Source organism: Eulemur rufifrons, chromosome 16 (genome assembly GCF_041146395.1).
Source record: "Eulemur rufifrons isolate Redbay chromosome 16, OSU_ERuf_1, whole genome shotgun sequence".
NCBI lineage: Eukaryota > Metazoa > Chordata > Mammalia > Primates > Lemuridae > Eulemur > Eulemur rufifrons.
The window spans coordinates 54,201,795-54,224,629 of record NC_090998.1 but is presented as its reverse complement, the minus strand read 5'-3'; positions in this window follow the sequence as shown (position 1 = coordinate 54,224,629).

Genomic DNA, 22,835 nt, shown 5'->3' with positions numbered 1-22,835 from the left:
CACCCTTTTAAATAAAAGGATTTGTTCTGCAAACAAGGATAATTTGACTTCTTCCTTTCCAATTTTGATGTCCTTTTTTTTTCTTTTGCCTGATTATTGTAACTAGAACTTCCAGTATTATGTTGAATAACAATGGTGAAAGTGGGCATCCTTGTCTTATTCCAACTCTTAGAAGAAAGGCTTTCAATTTTTCCCCATTCAGTATGTTACTAGCTGTGGGTCTGTCACATATGGCTTTTATCATGTTGAAGTAAGTTCCTTCTATACCCAGTTTTTTGAAAGTTTGTATCATGAAAGAAGGTTGAATTTTATCAAGTGCTTTTTGAGCATCAGTCGAAATGATCATATGGTTTTTGTCCTTTGTTCTGTTGATATGATGTATTACACTGATTGATTTGCATATGTTGAACCATCCTTGCATCCCTGGGATGAATCCCACTTGATCATAATGAATAATCTTTTTAATGTGATGTTGAATTTGGTTTGCTAGTATTTTGTTGTGGATTTTGGCATCTATGTTGATCAGAGATATTGGCCTATAGTCTTTTTTGTTGTGTCTTTTTCTGGTTTTGGTATCAGGGTGATACAGGCCTTGTGGAATGAGTTTGGGAGTATCCCTTTCACCTCAATTTTTTGGAATAGCTTAAGTAGGATTAGTGTTAGCTCTTCTTTGAATGCTTGGTAGAATTCAGCAGTGAAGCTATCAGTCCTTGGCTTTTCTTTGATGAGAGACTTATTATTACTGCTTGTATCTCAGTACTTGTTACTGATTTACTCAGGTTTTGGATTTCTTCGTGGTTCAATCTTGGTAGGTTGTATGTGTCTAGAAATTTATCCTTTTTTTCTAGGTTTTCCAGTTTATTGGAATACAGTTGCTCTTAATAGTCCCTAATAATCTTTTGGATTTCTGCAATATCAGTTGTAAGGTCTCCTTTTTCATCTCAGATTTTATTTATTTGGATCTTCTCTCTTTTTTTCTTAGTCTGGATAAAGGTGTGTCTATTTTGTTTATCTCTTCAAAAAATCAACTTTTTGTTTTGTTGATCTTTTGTATTTTTTGTTTCAATTTTATTTATTTCTGCTCTGATCTTTATTATTTCTTTTCTTTTCCTACTTTTGGGTTTGGTTTGGTCTTGTTTTTCTAGTTCTTTGATATGCACGATTATTTGAAGCTTTTCTACTCTTTTGGTAGAGGCACTTATTTCTATAAATGTTTCTCTTATTACTGCTTTTGCTGTATCCCATAGGTTTTTATATGTTGCATTTTCATTTTCATTTGTTTCAAGAAATTTTTTAAATTTCCTTCTTAATCTCTTCATTGACTCACTGATCATTCAGGAGCATATTGTTTAATTTCCATGTGTTTGTATATTTTCCAATGTTCCTCTTGTTATTGATTTCTACTTTTATTCTATTGTGGTCAGATAACATACTTGGTATGATTTCAGTTTTTTGGAATTTTTTGAGACTTGTTTTGTGGCCTAACATATGGTCTATCCTTGAGAACAATCCATGAGCTGAGGAGAAGAATGTGAATTCTGCAGCTATTGCATAAGACATTTTGTACATATCTGTTAGGTCCATTTGGTCTACAATGGACCAAAGTTTAATTGTTGGTTTTCTGTCTGGAGATATGTCCAATGCTGAAAGTGGAAAGTTGAGGTCTCCAGTGATTATTATATTGGGATCTATCTCTCTCTTTAGCTCTGATAGTATTTGTTTATATATCTGGGTACTCCAATGTTGGGTGGATATATATTTAGAATTGTTATATCCTCTTGCTAAATTGACCACTTTATCATTATATAATGACCTTCTTTGTCTCTTCTTACAGTTTTTGTCTTGAAATCTATTTTATCTGATAGAAGTATAGCTACTGTTGGTTACCATTTGCATGGAATGTCTTTTTCCATCTTTTTATTTTCAGTCTATTTGTATCTTTATAGGTGAAGTGTATTTCCTGCAGACAACATGTAGTTGACTCTTGTTTTTTTATCCATTCAGCCACTCTAAGTCTTTTGATTGGAGGGTTTAGTCCATTCACATTCAATGTTATTATTGATAGGTAAGGACTTACTACTGCCATGTTGTTATTTGATTTCTGGTTGTTTTGTGCTCCTCTCTTCCTTTCTTCCTTCCTTCCTGTCTTTCTTTGTTAAAAGTGATTTTCTCTTCTAATGTGTTTTAATTTCTTGTTTTTCGTTTTTTGTGTATCTGTTACAGGTTTTTTGATTTCAGGTTACCATGAGGCTTGCAAAAAACATTTTATAACCAATTATTTTAAACATATGACAACTCTGCTTACAAACAAACAAGCAAAGAGAAATCTAACAGAAATTCTAACCTTTAACTCCATCCCCCCCACGACTTTTTAACTTTTTGTTGTTTCCATCCCTATCTTTTATGCTATCTCTCAAAAAGTTGTTGTTATTTTTGATAGGTTTGTCTTTTAGTCTTCCTGCTCAAGATATAAGTGGTTTATACACCACAATTACAGCAACAGAGTATTCTGTATTTGTGTCCTTATTGTTACCAGTGAGTAACAATCAGATGATTTCTTATTGTTCATTAACATTCTTTTCTTTCACAGTGAGAACACTCCTTTTAGCATTTTTTGTAGGACAGGTCAGGTGTTGATGAAATCCCTCAGCTTTTGTTTGTCTGGGAAAGTCTTTGTTTTTCCTTCATGTTTGAAGGATATTTTTGAAAGATATAATATTCTAGGGTTAAGAGTTTTTTTTCCTTCAGTACTTTGAATATATCATGCCACTCTCTCCTGGCCTGTAATATTTCCCCTAAGAAGTCTACTGCCAGATATATTGGAGTTCCTTTATATGTTATTTTTTCTTTTTGCTTGCTTCCCTTTAGAACCTTTTCTCTATCTGTGACATTTGGCAGCTTGATTGTTAAATGCTGTGAGGTAGATTTGGTTGTGTTAAATCTGCTTGGTGTTCTATGATCTTCTTATACCTGAATATTGATATCTTTCCCTAGGTTTGGAAAGTTCTCTATTTCTTTGAATAAACTTTCTACCCCAATCTCTCTCTCTACCTCCTCTTTAAGGCCAATAACTCTTAGATTTACTCTTTTGAGGCTATTTTCTGGATCTTACAGGTATGCTTCATCCTTATTTATTCTTTTTTGTTTTTTCTCTCCTGGCTGTGTATTTTCAAATAGCCTGTCTTCAAGTTTCACTAATTCTTTCTTCTACTTGGCCAGTGCTGCTGTTGAGAGACTCTGATGCATTTCTCATTTTGTCAATTGAATCCGTAAGCTCTAGAATTTCTGCTTGATTTTTTATATTATTTCAATCTCTTTGTTAAATTTCTCTGATAAGCTTCTGAATTTCTTCTCTGTGTTGTCTTGAAGTTCACTGAGCTTCTTTAGGACAGCTAGTTTAAATTCTTTGCCTGAAAGTTCACCTATTTCCATCACTCCAGGATGAGTCACTGGTACCTCATTTAGTTTGTTTGGTGGGGTCATGGCTTCCTGGATGTCCCTGATGCTTGTGGATGTTTATAGATGTCTGGGCATTGAAGAGTTAGGTATTTATTTTAATCTTCACAGTCTGGGCTTGTTTGAACCAGTCCTTCTTGAGAAGACTTTCCAGATACTCAAATGGAATTAAGTGTTATAGTCTAAGTCTCTGGTCACTGCACCTGTATCAGCACTGGGGGTGCCCCAAGCCCATTAATGCTGTGTCTCTTACAGACTCTTAGTGGTACTGCCTTGGTGAGCTTGGGCAAGATATAAGTGAATTCCCTGGATTACCAGGTAAATTCTCTCACTCTCTTCCCTCACTTTCTGTGCTGGGCTGCTGGAGTTGAGGGAGGAATGATGTGGGAAGTCCCAGGGCACCCAGTGCCAGGTCACACCTAAGGCCATCCTGGTCTCACCCAAAGCCAGAGGGGACTGTTGCCTGGCTACCTCTGATGTTTATTCAAAGTCCAAAGGCTCCTTAGTCAGCAGGTGGTGAATCCTGCCAGGACTTGGCCCTTCCCTTCAAGGCAGCATGTTTCCTTCTGGCCCAGGGTGGATCCAGAAATGCTGTCCAGAAACTAAGGCCTGGATTCAGGTCCTCAGGAGTCTGCTTGGTACTTTATTTCACTATGTCTGAGCTGGTACCCAAGTTGTAAAACAAAGTCCTCTGAGCTCTTCCCTTTCCTTTCTTCAAGTGGCAGAAGACTCTCCCTGAGCCATGCTGCCTGAAGCTGGGGGAGAGGTGACACAGGCACTGGCTTGGCCACAGCTGCTGGTGTCTCACTGGGTCATGTGCACCCCAAGTCTACTGGGTCTGAGAAAGCACAGCCATAGGAATTGCCCAAGTACTGTGGACCTTGTGGCCCAGCTGTCTTACAAATTTAGTCCAGGCCCCAGGCTGCTCTTTTTCTGCTAGTGTTGGGGCTAGTGGGAACTCAGGCTTTGGAGCAGAGGATTTCCTTCCCTCTGGCCAAGCTGATCAAAATGCTCCCTCCTTGGGAACTGGCAGAATTCTGCCCTGTGCTGTGTTCCTGTGTCAGGGCAGCCCTGAATTTCAATGCAAATCCCTACAATCACTTCACTCTCCCTACCCTGGGCACACAGATTCTCTCTCCACTCCAGGTTGTTGTAGGGCACTGCCAGGGGATGGGGAAGGGACGGCATAGACAATGTAAGATTGCCTTTTCCACCCTCCATCTTCAGTACCTCTTTCCTTGATACTGATATAATGTTTAAACCAGGCAGTATGATTGCTCACCTAGTTTTTCGTTTTTCTTAAGGTGCTTGCTTGAGTGGATAGCTGTTGAATTAGGTGCAGCTGTTGAATTAGCTGCAGCGGGAAGATTGCTGCAGGTTTCTATTCAGCCATCTTGCTCCACCCCCTTATACTAATTAGAATATAGATATTTAGCTTTTTAAATACTCCCACAAATATTTCTGAGATGTGAAATCTTGTAGGAGCCTTGAGGCTCTCTCACCCTAAGCACTCACTCCATGGGCAGCCTGGGGTTCCAACTCCCGCTCTTAGTCACTCCTTTTCCATAGCCCTACCATGCTTCCTCTTCTAGGGCTCCTGAACTGCCTTCCAGAGGGGATGTGTATACTGTACTCAGTTTAGTAACAGCAGCTACGGATCAACTTACTCAGGTTGCTCCTCCTGGAAGAATGATATAATGGCTCCTAAATATTGGACTGAACTTCTACTTTGGAGCATTGTGGAATTATTCAACTGGCAAAACTAGCAGTAAAAGAAAAGTTAAATAACTTTCTCACCTATACCTGGGCTCTAGCCTCTAGAGGAGGAGGGCTAGTGTGGCTTCCAGAAAAGAGGCAGAAGAAGAGAAAACTAGAACCCCGGTTGTTTGTGGAGTGAAAACCTCGGGTGAGAGAGGCAAAGGCCCCTGAGAAAGTCTATGCCCCCCAAATTTGGGGGAGTATTGCAAAGTTAATATACACATTCTAGGTAATGAGTAAGAACAGCTGGACTATGTGGGTTGTGAAAATGGCCTGGGACAGCTGTAGGTGGGAAAAGAAAAATAATAATTGTTGAACTTGAAAGAAGAGCTATTAAACATTAAGTGATAAGAACAGTAAACAAGCAAATAGCCAGTATCTTTGTTTTCTTAATTTTAAAGTGGAAAGTGAAGTCAGCCAAAGTATGTGCTAGGCTTCTCAGAGGCTCTTTTTATACAAAATGAAAAAGTGCCAAAACAGGATTTTTAATAGTGTGGCATATTTTGATGTTGATATTTAACAAATTAATGATTTTAATATCAGAAATGGGACAACATAATTGTGCTCTTTACAAGAAACTTCTTGGTTTCTGTCTTTAAAAAATTAATATCTGTGATGTAGTTTTCTCAGCTTAAAGTATGAGCAGTCCCTTCTTGCAGACACTATAGCCTTCAGATTAAATATATAACCTTAATAGGGAATGGAGGACTTTTTCGTGAGAAACTTGGGCCAGAGAGGAACTCCTCCCATCCACTTGGCCTTGCAGGTAACGTGTTGAACAGGTGAGCCTGCTCCTCCTCACTGTTATTCTTGCAGGAACTTGTTCTAACTGTGCTTCCCTCCTTAGGCAAATCAGCTGCCTGTGAGAGGCCTCGTATATGAGTAAATAAAACTATTGAACTTGCCTGCCACTTCAAACCTGTTTTCAGGCTGGTTATGTGACAGATAATGGGAAGGTAGTTGGAATAGGGGAAAAAAAAATATTTTTCTGTGGGCTGGAAATGAGAGCCTAGGTACCTAACAAGCTGAAGGAAGGAGTCCTCTGATCTATGGCTGGGCCTGTTCGCAGAGACGGGTACACAGTTGTGTGCATGTGGTGTGTCTATAGGCTTGTATGGCAGCTGTCCCTGTTTTGCCTTCTGCTTCTTATCTCTGTTCCACAGGATGTCACAACAGCTGGCCTGTCTGCCTAGCCCAGCCCACTTTCTGGCCCCCTTCCCATTCTCCCCTCTTGTTTCTGCTAATGGGTTTGGTTATGTGATCAAGGAGCTCTGAGAAAAATCGATTTCTTTATCTACCAACCCCCAAATTTCCTCAGAGGCAATCTCTCTTCTTCACTGTGAGGGCCTCTTTAGCGTCTTACATCTCTGTCTTAACAAACCTGCTGTCAGAAGACCTGATAAGCCTGTTTGCAGTGCGGAGGCACAACTGCTTCTTTCCCATCCCAAAGCCTTTGCATCTTAAGAAGTGAGGAGGCTTCAAATGAAAACTCTCTAATTGTGCAATTTCAGGCATCAGTAGAAAGACCCTCCTTGGAGGAGATGGGTGTTTCTCTGTGTGTTTGGCATTTTAATTTAATAAATAAACCATCATTTTCTCAATCTATAAAATACAGATTATAATAGTACCTACACACAAAAAAATTTTCAGGCTTAAAGTGAGATAGTGCATATACCTAGCCCAGTGCCACATACAGTTTTTGATAAATATCATCTGCTGCTGCTGTGGCTGTTGGTATGGAGCTTCGCTTCTCCATGGGGGTGGGCAAGGCAGTGAGGAGAACACTGGATGCAATAACAATAAAACAATTTTCCAGACCTTCAGGAGCTCAGCCTGAAGAGAAATAACTTGTATTTTGATAGCTTAGTCCACTCCCTCACAAAATGTTGTCTCGTATATTAAATCATTCAACTCTCTCATTCTCCACCCCCCTCCCAATCTCTTCAGCATTTTCTTAGTCTCTAAGAGACTAAGAGAGTCCAAGTACTTGCCAAAGGTCCATATCCAGATCGAAACAGCTGTTTTTAAAGTGGATGTGACTCAAATGTATGTATATCACAGCAAAATACACCCAAAACAAATCCTCCTCACCAAATTACTGAACTCAATAATTTGAGGAGAGGAAGACCAAAGAAACCAAAAGAAAATTCCTCAAATTTTTTTATTTGAATCATGAGTTGAGTTTGGATTCTGAAAATATGATCACTGTAAATGTAATGTAATAGGAAGTCATCAAAAATGCTTCTTAAAACTGAGCTTTTGTTCATACTGTCATGTTGGTGGAGCCATATGTCTGTATCTGTGTGTGTGTGTGTGTGTGTGTGTGTGTGTTTTAGTCAGGTGGAGGTTAGAGGGATGTTCAGCATGAGTAGTTAGACAGTAAAATAAGCCCTATATTACAGTACATCCTCCATAAAAGAGAGCACTTCATTAATTCAAGAGCACACCTGTCATTTTAATTACGATTCTGTCAATGAATTTTAGTGCCTGTAAGAGATGCTGAAGTGGAATTGCATTTCACCTTCCCTGGCACAAAAACAAAGGACGACAAACTGCTGTCACTGACTCTACCTCTCTCTGCCTCCGTATGGGACCTGGATACCAGAAGCCAGCATTCTAATTAAATTAAGTGGTCTATTCCTACTTATTTCACAGTTTTTGTTGCCATTGTGTATGAGATCTATTTTTCTATTTAATGGTTAACTGGTTATTGCTAATATATCACTACATTTCCATGGCTCATTTAGGCAACCCAAGATTTAATCTTCATTCTAAGATCACTCTATTGCTTTGTCCCCTTGAGGATGGAAAGGTGACCACGATGGTGACAATAAAGCCAGGGGAGAAGGTGGCTGGGGGGAAAAGCAATTTTTTAGCAAGTATGGGCCACAGACAACTGCATTCCTCGGTGTGGCAGTGGAGAAACTCTGTGAGTTCAGCCCCACTGGGAGTGGGAAGCAGTGACAGGGGGGTCTTCACTACAGAGAGTCCTTCCACCTCTCCACCCTCCACCCCAAACATACACACACATCGTGCAGTTGGCCGTTGTTCCTGGCTGCGTGGCTTCAGGCTCTAGTTCTCCTGCCCTCCCACAAAGTCTGTGGACCAGCTAACATAATTTAATATGTTCCTTTTTTGTTTAAACCAATAATAGTCCTTTACTTGGTCTCTATAAATTGCTATGTAGCAATTAAAAAGAAAGTAATATGTTATAGGCACTGACATGGGATGCCCAAAACATTGTTATGTGATAAAAGCAAAATGCAGAATCACAAAACAAAACGGCCTATTTCCTCATGTACATATGTTTGTAAATGCATAGAGAACTTCTGAGAGAAGACAAATTTAATAACAGCAGCAGCCTCTGGCAGGGGAGTGGGATTAGAGGATGGGGTGGGGGAAATACGTGTGGACATGTGTCTTTCACTCTATATATTTCTGCCTGAGTTTTTACAAGGAGATGCTTCAAGTATTGCTTATGTACTCAATATGACAAAGCAAACAGAAAAAAGAAAATCAGTGAGCTCGGGTGTAGCGAACAGAGAACAGGAGTCTCCAGCTCATTATCAGCACCACCTGTGTATGAATACAACCTAGGCAAGGCAAAGAAGAGCCCCACTGCTCTCGGTGGGCTGGACAAGCAGATACGCAAGCAGATGAATACCACGTAGTGTTGTAAGTGGAAAGATAGCAACACAAAGAGGTTTTATGAGGAGCCCCACAAAGGGCCCTCCTAACGCACCCCAGGAAGAACGGGGGGCACCACAGAGACTTCCTTGAGGTGCTGACACAATAGTCCAAGTCTTAAAGAATAAGGTAAAAGAAGGGAAGGCAGGATTCAGGGTGTGTGGGAGGTGTCCCATGAAGTGTGGGCAGCGTTGTAATTCCTCTCCAGCTCACCCTCAGCAAAGCTGTCATTACTCACCGCATGCACAAGACAGCCATAAAGCAGGCCACGTCAGAAGGAGCTATGAAAAACTGGGGGCACATTAGGACATTCAAGCTGAGCCACAGGAAGGCACAGGCAGGTCCCAAAGCCGACTTGACAGCGGCCTCCCTCGCTGGGGGCAATGCAGAAACCAAGAGGCTTCCTTGGAAAATTCACCTTCTGGGACACTGAAAATTAGGATATTTGATCACTTTTTGATATTCCTCATCAAAGGCTTTGCTCATTCTTTTTTCTTTGTTTTTGTCGGATTGGGTGATTTCAAAAGACCTGTCTTCAAGTGCTGAAATTATTTCTTCTGCATGATCTAGTCTATTGTTGAAGCTTTGAAATATATGTTGTGTTTCATTCAATGAATTCTTCAGAGCCAGGATTTCTGCTTGGTTATTTTCTTATGGTATCTATCTCTTTGGTAAATTTATCATTCATATCCTGAATTATTTTTATGATTTCTTCCTATTGTTTATATGTGTTCTCTTTTATCTTACTCAGCTTCTTTAATATCATTATTTTGAATTCTCTTTCTGAAATTTTATAAATTTCTTTTTCTATTGCTGTAGAATTATTGAGTTCCTTTGAAGGAGACATATTTTGTTACTTTTTTGTTTTTCTTATGTCTTTACATTGATATCTGTGCTTCGGGTGTAACAGTGGCTTCTTCCAGCTTTTCAGATTTGCTTCCATAAGGGAGGACTTTTTCCGGAAGATGTATCTATGGTGTTGGCTGGGTATGGCACTTTGGCTTTGATTCTGGGTGCGTGCACCAGTGGAGTCTCTGTATAATTTCTTCAGATGTAAACAGGATCAGTGGTGTCTGTGATTTCTTCAGTGGCTTAGGGTGCAGTTGTTAGTGGAGATTATGGTGAAGTTTTACTGGGGATGAGGATACCAGGTGGGCCAGTCCTTGGGCCCCAGTGGCAGGCAGCAGTGGGCTGAATGTGCCTGTCCTTCAGCCCCAGGATGAAGTACACTGGAATTGGTGTTAGTGGTAGCGGGGTTTAGATGGGCCAATTCTTGGCTCTCCAGGTGGCTTGCTCAAGTGCCAGTAGTGGCAGCAGTGGGTCAGGTGGGTGGGTGGGTCCTCAGCCCCTTGGGCAAAGAGCACAGCATGGGAGATGGCAGTAGCAGTGGTAGGACAACCTTCAGGCTCCCAGGTGGTCTGTGCTGGTGCTAACAGTGGCTGCAACAGGCTGGGCAGGACAGTCTCCAAGCCTACACGTGGTGCATGCCAGTGGGCGCCGTGGTGGTAGCAGCATGTTGGGTAGGCTCAACTTCAGGCCCCTGGGAGGAGTGCTCAGGTGCCGCTAGTAGTGGATAGGGCAGGGCAATCCCTAGGTCACTGATGGCATGCTCGGGCACTGGGGAGAAGTGGAGCCAGGCCAAGTGGGCCTGTCTTCAGGAACCCAGTGGTGCAAGCGGGGAATTCGCTATGGTAGGCAGGGGTGGTGTGATCCCCATATCCCCAGCAGCCCTGCTGGCAGGAAGGTTGGGGTTGTTTCCAGTGGCAGCAGCTGTAGGCAGAGAGCCAGGGAGTGTGTGCTTTAGCCCCAGGTGATGGCTGCAGGTGGGGGAGCTTATCGTCAGGGTGCTTATAAATGTGTGGCAGCCCCATTGCTGGGGGTGGCAGGGTCACTGCTAATGCCCGAGCAGCCAGCAGGGGCAGAGTTGTGGGTGGTGGAGTCTGTCCTTAAGGTGCACGAAAATGCACGGTGGCCTTGCTGCTGGGCACAGTGGGGTCATTGTCAACGACTCAAATATTGGCCCTGGCAGCAGCCAGCAGTGGTGGTGGCTGCATGCAGAAGTTTTCAGCAGGACTCCAGAGATGTGGAGGTGCAGGGGCTGTTGTGCCTCAGGACAGGAAGCGGTTTGGTGGGGACTGGGCTCTCAAAATGGTGCTGTGCTATAGCTGCTTAGGCTCAAGGGGTGTGTGGGACCCAGCATGAGTTGACTCTTTAGAGATATGCTGTTGTGCAGTCTCCAGGCAGTTTCTTATGTTAGTCTCAGGGCCTGCCAGGGTCAAGGGGCTCTCCTGTGGCTAAGATTGCAGGAGTCTGTGGTGGGAATATGGACTTCTAGGGGTCACTCACTTATCCTTTCCCCACCTCTCCAGGATCCCAGCTGATCCTGGCCAAGCAGGCTGCCTCACTTCATTTGCTTCCTTGCCTTAAGTCTTTCTGTCACTTTGCTGTTGAATTCCAGTGTTCTTTCTTAGATGATCTATTCAAAATGTCAAGAGATTCATATTTTAACCAAGTTTCCAGGGAGAACAATCTCTTACCCCAAACAGGGACATCAATATGTGGAAAATCTAATCACATTATCCTTCCCACAGCCACCCTGGTCAGAATTAGTCAACTGGGCTGCACATTTGCCATCATAGGTTATCCTCTTGTCCAGCCAGTTAGGCATCTGTATCTGTCTCCCCTCTATGTATGAGCTCCAGTGCTCAGCCTGGACCCTCTGGCAGTGGAGCTCAAGGGAAGTCAGCTTAAACTCACTCATCCAACAAATCTTTACTGAACTCCAATTGTGATAAAGACACTGTTAGTTCTGGGGACACAAAGGGAACCTTAAACTATCCTGCTTTGAAAGAGCCCATCCACTGTGTGCAAAATTGTTCTGCTTCCTGCTTTTGAAGGGTTTACATCCAGTGAGATAGAAGAGACAGTCTAGGAATAAATAAACCCACTGCAAAGCCAGACACATATAAATATCAATGCTTCCCACAGCACAGCCATAGCTCAGCTGAGTAAAACATATGGACAGGTTCCAGGTCCCTGGTATTGGAAGGAGAACCGTCTTATATTTGAATAGAAAGGATTTGGATTTTTTTTTCCTCTTAGTTTCCTATTTTATTATGAAACATTTTGAACAGTAAGGAAAAGAATAAAGCGAACATCCTTATTTACACCACCTGGATCCAGTGATTGTTAAACATTTTTGCATATTTACTTCATTTCTGTTCTTAACAAGGAAATAGAGACTATTGATAGAGTAGATCCTTTGAAATCTCTCCCTAATTCTATTCCCCTGCCTCTTTCCCAGAGATCACCCCTCTTCTGAATTTGCTCTGTCTCCTTCCCACTTGTATTTTAAATACTTTTGCTTTGTTTATGTGCCCCACTAAATATATATAGTATTGGTGGTGTGTTTTTAGAATTTACATGAATGCATTCATGCTGTGGATGTTTTTGTTTTTGCAAAATGCCTTTTTTTTTAGTCAACATTTTAACTGCCTTATGGTATTGATTTGCTTAATAAATCTCTATTTATTCTGAGATTTAAGTATAAATATAACCTTCTGAGACCCCATCTGAGGGAGAACTCTTGCTCAGATCTGGCTAGAGCCCCACTTTGGTAGTTCAGTAGCACTTCTTTGGAGATCATTTATAACATTTAAATACCCTGTCAGGGACCATGATTATTAGGGACCATCATGTCCCATGAACTGTCTGTCTATGTATCCAGGAGGGACACTGGGATTTATTTCTCTTTGACTTCAAGTGTCTAGCCTAGAGCCTGGCATATAGAAGGAAGTCCATAAATATTTAATGCATTAATCTAAATTCCTTTTTAAAAAATATGTTTATGTGTGCTTATGTGAGTCTCTGTGCCTATATCTGAAAGTCAGGGTCTGAGGACTCCAGCAGCCATGCTGCTCACCCTTTATTTTAGATAGAGTTCTAATGAGCTCACCTGTTTTCCTGCCTACCGTAAGAACAAAAAGAACAAAAAGGGAGGGAATGTAGTCTGCTTCTCGAAGAGACCATTTATAGCAGCAATAATGAAAACCTAGCAGAGACAAGGGAAAGAAAACCAGAAACAGCATAAGAATCTGGAGATATTTACTGTAATTGACGTTTATAAGTACAGTGCTGACTCATCAAAAGGTGATTGGATTGTACTCCATATACTATGGTTACGAAGGCAGAAAAATATATAATGTTTTTTAAAGTTAAAAAAAGGTTATGGGGCATGTAAATTTGGTTTTTTGGACATCTCATCTCTGTCTAAAATTTAATAGATGAGGAATTGCTATATGCGTTTTTCACTGATTATTGTTTTTGCTCAACATTCATATAATCCGTGCTTTTAATTTTAAAGCAGATGAATTAGAACACTGTGTATTTCTTCCTTCCCAAAAGATCCCACCAAAAAAATAAAATAAAATAAATTACTTTCCTGGCCGTCCACCAAGTTTCGGTCAGAAATAAAACACGACTTTCCTCGGGCACCTTCTCAGTCGCCCTGAGAAGTGCAGAGAGCTGTCCTTACCCTGCCCTGACGGCCGCAGCAGGTGCGTGGCGGACACAGTGTCGCCCGCGGCCCTCTTCCCACGCCGCTGGCTCCCAGCCTGCCCACCTCCTGAGGAGGGACATTCTGGGCACAAGCAGCTTCTGCCAGCCTTCACTGTCACAGGAAATTGGCACTGGGGAGTCACGGGGGGAACAGGCACAGAAGGCTAACACATGGCCTGCAGCACTTCATCAAAACAGCTTCGCAGAGGCCCTCGGTTGGAGCCTCTGACTGGATTCCCAGGGCAGCCACCATGAAGTCCTTGGTGATGCCCAACTTTTCCTAGCTGAGCTCGGAAACAGCTGTCCCGGCCGCGCAGTTCTTAACTGCTTTGGCTGGAGTCCCTATGCAGCACTCCCTGCCTCTGGCATCTGAGACCTCCAGCCTTTCAAGGATCAGGCACTGCAGCCTCTCTGGTGTCCCCCAGCTCAGCCACCCCTCTGTGTGGCTTTACTGTCCTTCCCTCAGCTCTCAGAGTGCCCCCCGGAGAAATTGGGGTGTTAGCAAGCTCCCTGGGCTCCTCCCTGTTTCTCAGCTCTTGGCCCCACTCTGAGGAATTCAACCTCATCCTTCCCGGCAAATCCACCCTCTCTCCTTTGCCAGAACTCTGTGCACGGCAGCTGAGGGAGCTGCCGGACTATTGCTCAGGGCTTGAGAACAGACTGTGTCAATGAAGGCCCTGATGAGAACAGAGAACAGGAAAATCTAATGTGCCCCCAAGGGAGATGCCCTCTGAGTCCAAGCAGCTCTTTAGGATTAGAAACATAATTGTGTCTTGTTCATTTACTATTTTGGATGCTTTTGAGAACTAAGAACTGTGTGACTAGACACTTAGGTCCTAACACTTGCCCATTAATAACTGCTTTTTAAAATAAATGATTGAGACTATTTGGGCACATCACAATTCTCTATAGAGTTTTAGAAACCTGGGGCATTTAATTTTTCGTACTACTTAACTCAGTGACTAAGGGAAAATATGTTCTTTTTTTTTTTTTTTTTTACTTGAGCTTGGCTGTTGCAAGGAAAATATGTTCATCAGAGGTCCATCATCTGTTTAACTGGAAAAGAGCTCATATAAAAGGCAGAATGGCAGACATAAGACATAAGAAGAGAAAAGAAATGGGCAGAAATGGGATATGATGTTTCTGATACTAAAATTTGAATTGACAAAGAATTCCCCAATGTGTAGCAATTTTCTTATCTCTCTACACTTCTTTCCTGTCCAGTGCCGCCACTTAGAACCTTCTTCAAAATGCAGTCAGTTACTAGGCAGGTGTAGTATCAGTATTGTGTGGATGGTTTGTGGTGAAGGCCTACTACACAGGCCAATCTTGAAATTACTAGATTACCATGACTGGCCACCAGCAGTCCTGTGTGTATGCTGGTACCCCTAAGTTTCCTGAAAGAAATGGTGAAGGAGACAATGGATTTGCTATCTGGGCTTTGGTGATGCTGGAATTAACATTTCGGATAAACAAAAGAGACCAAGGCTGCCCCAATATCTGGGGATAGAGAGTTATCCAGAAGAGAAGAGACTTTCCTAGGCAAGGCCTTGGCTTGAGACACTCATAGACTCTCAAGAGCAGTGCTTTTGAGTGTGACTCCCCAGGGTACTTGTAAAGATGAAAATCATGGGTTGCCAGAGGACACCATGGTCACCATCTGGAGGACACTTGATAGCAGTAGGAGAGAATGAAGCCAATGGGTAAAAACCAAGGTGAGAGGCTGACGTGGGGGCAACCCCCCTGGTGACCTTATTGGAGGCCCTGAATCTACTCATGGCTGCCAGTTCTACTCCCAGACTTCTAAGTTATATAACCCTTTTTGATTAAGCAGAACTGAGTTGGTTTTCTGTCACATACAACCAGGAAGAAGTGACAAACTTGGTATTTTTTAGACATTATGTATTTCCTCAACACTTAGGTGAACAGAGATCCACAGAAAGGAGACCTCATAACAAGTCTAGAGAACAGTAATCTAGGGCCGGGCGCGGTGGCTCACGCCTGTAATCCTAGCACTCTGGGAGGCCGAGGTGGGCAGACCGTTTGAGCTCAGGAGTTCGAGACCAGCCTGAGCAAGAGCGAGACCCCATCTCTACTAAAAATAGAAAGAAATTATATGGACAGCTAAAAATATATATAGAAAAAATTAGCCGGGCATGGTGGCGCATGCCTGTAGTCCCAGCTACTCGGGAGGCTGAGACAGGAGGATCCCTTGAGCTCAGGAGTTTGAGGTTGCTGTGAGCTAGGCGGATGCCACCGCACTCACTGTAGCCTGGGCAACAAAGTGAGACTCTGTCTCAAAAAAAAAAAAGAGAACAGTAATCTAGAATATAGGAAAACAAAATGAAAAGATTGTGGGAGTGAAGACCGTTGTTTCCATGATATAATTTTTGTTATGAATAATAATGAAATTTTCTGAATGCCTTTGTGTATTAATTCACTTAATCCTCCCAAAAAGCCAGTGAGGTCGATTCTAATATTATTGTTCCAATTTTGAAGATGAGGAAAAGCAAAGCATAGAGAAGGAGCAACTTGCCTGATGCTACCCAGCTAGAAAATGGAAGACCCGGGGTGCAAACTCAAGGTAGGCTCGTTCCCCAGCCTTAACCACTACACATTCGGTCACTCTTTAAACAGAAAGGAATTTGTTATTTATGACTGGTGTGTTGTAAATCTTGCATGGAAGAACTGTTATAAATGCTGTGCTTCCTTCAGTGTATTGCTTTTGTCTCTCAATGACTGATTCCCTTGGAGAAGCTAACCACATAGGAAAATAAGAAGCCAAAAAGCAAAATCCTAATGAATTAGATTTTGTCTACATTTTAAGACAGAGAACTATGAACTATTTCATTCATTCACACAGAAAATTTTAAGAACACAGCTTGTGAAACTTGTCAAAAAAGGAAACATAAACAGAACCTAGACTTAGTTCTACATTTTGGCCAATTGAGAAAAATATGAGGAACTTAAAACTAGGTAACATGAGAGGAGAAAAGGACCAAGGGAGATTAAAAGTTATGAAGAGAGTGAGATAGCAAGCAGAGACCGGCAGACATGAAATAATTTAAAAAGAGAGAAATATACAACTGCAGTTGAGACACACTGACAAAAAAAGAAAGCCAGGCATGGTGACTCACACCTATAATTCCAGCTACTTGGGAGGCTGAGGTGGGAGGATCACTTGAGGCCAGGAGTTTGAGACCAGTCTGGGCAACATAGTGAGACTCTGCCTCTTAAAAAAAGAGAGAGAGAGAGAAAGAAATTCAGAGCAGGGGTTAGAGGGAGGAGTGGGCCACAGGAAAACAAAATACTACCCACAGAAAAGTAAAATACTATTCCAGAGAAATAGATAGAGATGGATTTTCAGTCTCTGAGGACAAACACAATGTCTGTTTTGCTGTTATTTTCCCCAGATCAGGCACAGTGCCTGACACAGAGTAGACACTGAAGAAACAGCTATTAGCTGAATCAATGAAATAGAGAGATAAGAATCACATAAAGGGTAACAGATGGGAAAGAAGTCTGTGTATTATTAATTGTATAGAGTATGGAATCAGGTGGACCTGGGTTGAGATCTTGGCTTTGTATCTTCAGATCCATGTGATCTTGGGTAATGCACTCACCACTTTTACGATTTTTATATCTCAGTTTGTTCATATGTAAAAATAAGGGTATGTTCCAGGTATTTAGCTATTTTTCTCTTGTCTCCAAACCACTCTTCTTCTATTCTCTGCCTTGTGATAACTGGGCAACTCTGCAGACCATAGTTCAGCTTTGCCAGCGGCTACCCAGCCCTGCCAATACAGGTCCTAGAGGGACACGGAAAGGCTAAGAAGGAAGGGACTTGTTTTTCCCTATCTGCTTCCTGTTCCTGAAAGCTTCATTTCCAAAAAGCTTCTACACCACAGCAGCAACATTTCTCTTCTGTAGCAGCAACTGAACCAGATTTATAGCTTTTCCAACACTGCAGAGCCAGCTTCACCGTGCCTCCCTCAGAGACACTGGCCCCAGCCGAGGTCCGAGGTCCGGCACTGGAGCTCCCTTCCTCCACATTTCTAAGTTTTAATAACTCCAGCCTCGTCCTTTTGTTCCCCCAGCCATAGCAGTGGTAGATGCTTCCTACAGCTGCTGCCTCTTTGATACCTGGGGGTCCTCTTTTTACCCTTTTAGTGACCTAGCTATCAACTCCCTACCTAGTTACCAATTCTTTCTATTCAATGTTCTCAGTTTAAATAACTAGTGTGGTTTCTGTCTCCTGACTGGACCCTGATTGAAACAGGGTAATAGCACCTAGAAGTGTAAAGTGCTTAGAATATTGTCTGGCTGTAGTAAGAATATAATAAATGTTAGCTATATAACACATAGAGGCACAGAAGAACATTTAGCCAGTAATACTGGAGGTGACAAAGACAGGCCTTCATAGAGCAATACCTTGACTTTTTGACCTTTGAAGACTTTGACAAGTGTTCTCTGCCTTTCCAGCTGTAAGCACATATAAAATATCCAAGTCAGATATCATCTGTCATTGGATCTAAGACCATTGATTGTCACACACACATCATTAATTTTGTGTATCTCTAAGAAAACAAAAAATCACTACCAGTTAGATTATGGCATGTTATAGATTATGAGACTCATCCTGATATTAGATATTAAAATGTGGAAAAATGTATCTTAGAGTTGATGAAATAAGGTATCTACACTGAATTATGGTGAATGCAAGGTAACCCTTGGATGGATCTGTAGGGCTGCAGGCATTCTTTATGCCTTGCTCTATGGTATCAGCATTGGTGATGCATGTGCATGCACACGTGTGTGTACACACACACACACACACACGTTAGGAAAGGGAAATAAGAAAGGCATTTCCTGGCCCTGTGTGGACTCATATTCAAGGGTCATTGAGAAAGCAATAATTGGAAATTGGCCCCAAAGAAATAAATCTTTGGTTTCATTTAGTCTGCCTGTTTTAACCAAGTGCTTACCTCCCTCACCTAGCAAAGCCTTCCAGTTTTCTGAGCGAAATAACCTAGCACACAAACCGCAGGCAAATCAGAAGTTTGTTTTCCACTCAAACTGAGAAGGAATGGGAACTCACAGTGGAAAATTTCCTTGCTTGTTATAGTGACTGGTGGTCTGACCTAAAATTACACTGTGTTCAAAGCACTCCGTGGGCTTTTGTGCACCATGTTTAAGCTTCAATCCAAGTATGTTTCTGGAGTATGGTTACAGTCAGAAAAACAAGGAATATAAAAATAACACTTTATGAGTCAATGTGTTTCCCGCCCAAAATAGGTTCTTACTATGGCTGGTCTTGAATAGCCTGATCACCTTGGGAAAACAGCCCAGAATTGACTCCACGTCATGCAGATGCAAGACCACCTGGCTCTGTATCAAGTCATGGACCACAAAATTGGTGAATTGAGGGGCAGGGAGAATCAGGGAGGAAGGAAGAGAGAGGAATGAATTTGAGCCTGATTAACAATTGATTTGGAGAAGAAAGGAAAGAAGACTAAATGAACACTCTTCAGAAGATTTTCAACGACCAGGGTTAATTTTCTTTAATTTTCAGACACTGGTCAAATGGGAGGAACTACAGTCTGTTTCTTTTCCCCCCTCTCCCTCCTCTAGCTTGATTTGAATGTGGGAAAGCACAGCTGTTCCTCTTCTAAAGCTCTGTGCACTCTGCTGGCAACACTTGTTTAAAAACCCAGCTATACTTCTGTGTCTTAACTTTCAAACTTTCCCCCAGGATATATGAAGAGGAAAAATCAGTTCCAACGTGTAAAAATGAAGAGAGGAAGGATGTCAGCTGCAAAAGGACTTGGTGGGACACTGGAAATGCTTGCTTCATGAAGACAAGATTCTTTCTCAGAATCTCTAAACAAATTGCTAGAAAGAACACACAGAGGAGGCATGGTGAGGGAATTAGACTAATCAGGTGTTGTATGTTGTATGTCCTGCTTATTGTACACTTACTATGTGACTAGCACTGTGCTAGGCACGAGAGGTGCAAAGACACATAAGAGAGTTCTAGCTGCTAGGAGCTCACCAGTCTAACCAACATGTAAACAATCAACCCAGTACTGCCCAAATATAAAACCAGTGTTGAATGGTCAGGGCCCATATGAAGCACAGAGGAAGGAGTGAAGAAAGAGGTGACTGCCCCAGGACCTTTGCACTTGCTATTCTCCCTGGCTAGAATTTCTGCCTTGAGATATTGTTATGGCTCACTCCCTTAGCCATTCTCAGAAAAGGACCAGCATTAGGAGGACAAGGGTAAGATGGGGATTAATCTGTAGGCTCTGTGGCATCCTTCACTCAAAAACTAAATATACCAGATCTTTTACCATATTGCTCCAACTTTTTTGCTCACTGCTCCTTCCCATGTGTGTCAGCTTTCCTCTGAGTTAAATCTCTCATATGTGATGAATATTTCTGAAAAAAATGTATTCTGAGATAAGCACCTCACAGAAATTTAAATCGTACCCCACTCTTTGGTGACTCAGTAACCAATTACTCCTTCTGGATAGTATAGACATTTCCCCAAAAGCTCTAGTAAGCAAAGCAATGGTGAGGCTAACAGCAGAGGTCAAGGGCAATGGTGTGCTGGAGCTGGCTGGCATGGTCACAAGTAGCAATAAAGTCATAAGAATTTTTCTAGCTAGTTGATGTCATGTTGGTAAGCTTGAAATTAATCGTGGCAGAAATATTCAAACCACAGAAATCAGCCAACACTACACATCAGAGCTTCTTTTTCTTCCATAAAGCTTGTTATTAAGCATTAACTAGAACCCCATTGTCAAGGATGATCCTTCTGTGTTGCAGGGAACAGCTTAACCAAATTATTCCTTTAGCAAAAACTAGACAAAGCATATGGAAGGGGACAGAGAACAGCACTGTCTCTGATCCTGAGCAAGGAAAGGGCACCTCATGTTTGCACCATGCTGAACAGCTCCCTAAAACAGGGGTCTGCAAACCTTCTGTAAAGGGCCAGATAGTTAGTATTTTTGGCTTTGCAGGCCATCTGGTCACTGTTGCTACTATTCAATGCTGCCTTTGTAGCACAAAAACAACCATCATCAATACGTAAATAATGAGCATGGCTGTGTTCCAACAGAATGTTATTTATGGACACTGAAATTTGAATTTTATGTCACTTGCATACAAAATATTATTCTTCTTTGATCTTCTTTTGACCATTTATAAATGTAAAAACCATAGGCTATATAAAATCAGGCATTGGACTGGATTTGACCCATAGGCTGCAGTTTACCTATGGCTGCCTTGAAGTATAGTATATTGAGTAATGTCAAAGAAGGGAAGGTGATTCCCATGTTTCAATTAATAGTAATAACAACTCTCATTATTGAGTAGTATATCCAACAAGTGCTGTACTAAGAGCTTTATATACATTAGCTCATTGAATCCTTAAAAATGATCATAAGATAAACCCTAATATTGAGGCTTAGGAGAAGAAAAATAATGTGGTCAAGGTAACTCAGAACATGACAGAGCTAGTTGGGGTTTGGACTCATTTTTGTCTACTTTGAAAGTCAGAACTCTTACCTTATGCCACCCTACTCTGAAATCCTGGATCTTGTTTATAGGAAATAATCTTGTGCATTTAATATCAACTTATATGTTTATTGCTTGCAGCCAGCCCCTCTTTCCCTACTTCCTCTGCGGGGTGAGGCAGTCACAATCTCCTGATTGACAGGCCCTACAAGCCATCCAGCAAACTTACCCCAGAAGAACAAGGAGATGGGCAAAGTCACCTTTGCAACTTTATCATTTTAAAATAACTCCATAAAATATGGAAGTAGGTTGAGCAGTATTTGCAATTTATATCCAAAAATCAGGCTAAAAAGAGACACCTGTATCACATGAGGATTCGTACCGAGTCTCTAGACTGGACTGTGTCCTTGACTGACGCAAGGGTGAGTCTGAGCTAATAAACTGCTTCTCCGTCTCCACAGCTGGCAGGACAAAGCTAGGAGCTCTACTTCTCAACATTTTTTTAATAAGGGACAGAATTTTAATCCTTGGGAGGACAAATGATTCTTGGCAGGAAAAAAAATATTCGAATTTTATGTGTGTTTGTGTGTCTGTATTTGTAGAAGTTAACATCAAGGATATTCAGAAATGAAAAAAACATAAATTATATGATTAAATTATTCCTAGGAGGTCAAGTGCCATAATTTCTGTAACTATTTTACAACTACTTTAGCAAAAAAAAATTGATGAAGCAAATACAAAATGTTAATATTATTAGATATAAGTGAGATGATTCATCAGTAACAAAATTTTTTAAATGCCTAAAACATAGTATGATTGAAAAAAATAGATTTTTTAAAAGAGCATGAATAATTTGTTTAGCTTGAATTCTAGGATAAGTCAGAGGGATGGTGACCTGGGTGCAATTCAGTGGTGTCCTGACAATGATTTTCCAGTTCAGGTGAGCCCCGACCACCAATGATCCTTCACTTAGCCATTCATTTTACTGAGCTTTGAAATAAGCTCAATCTATCCTTGCCAGTTAAACTCAGAAATGCAAGCACATATTTAAAGGAAAGCTTAGTTCAACCTTGAAGAGCAGGAAAACACTTCACTGGCTTATGGAGAAAGCTGATTTGCTCCCTTCAAATGAGAAGCCAGCTCTTTACATAATAAAGTGCCATGTCTGCTTAACCTCAAAAAAGCTACTGGTGATGGAGTCTAGGCTTCTTCTTCTTAAGAATGGGAATGATCAAGAAGAGTGACGTTATCTAGTACTGATGAGGGTTTGGGGAAGCTGGCATAGGCATGCACTTTGGGTGGGAATGTAAATTGGTACAACCTTCCTGGAAGAAAATGTGGAAACACGTAGAAAAGCCTTTTTTAAAAGTCTGTGACTTAGAAATCCCACCCCTAGGAATTTACCCTAAGCAAATAGTTGGATAAATGTACTAAGATGAACCAACAGGGTACTAAATACTGTAGGGTTTACAGCACTGATAAATTTGAAAGGACTTGAATATTTAGCAATAGGAATTCAGTTAAATAATTCTGGCATATCGACACAATGAAAACCATAAGGCCATTAACTAATATGATATAGATCTATTTTTATAAATATGGAAAGATATATGTTTATATTTTGCTAAGTGGGAAAAAAAACTGTGTGTCCTCTGATTCTGCTTGTAGGGGTGGGGGAGGAGTGCACGTGTGTGTCCCTTGCCATAGACTTCTCAGAGGTTGAAATATTCAGACCATTTCCATTTTTTGAGGCTTTTAGCAGATAGATAGATATGGATATAAATATAGATGAGAAATGACAAAACAGGGTTGTAGTCTATTATAACTGTTTATGTTTAACAAATTAATGCTTTTATCAT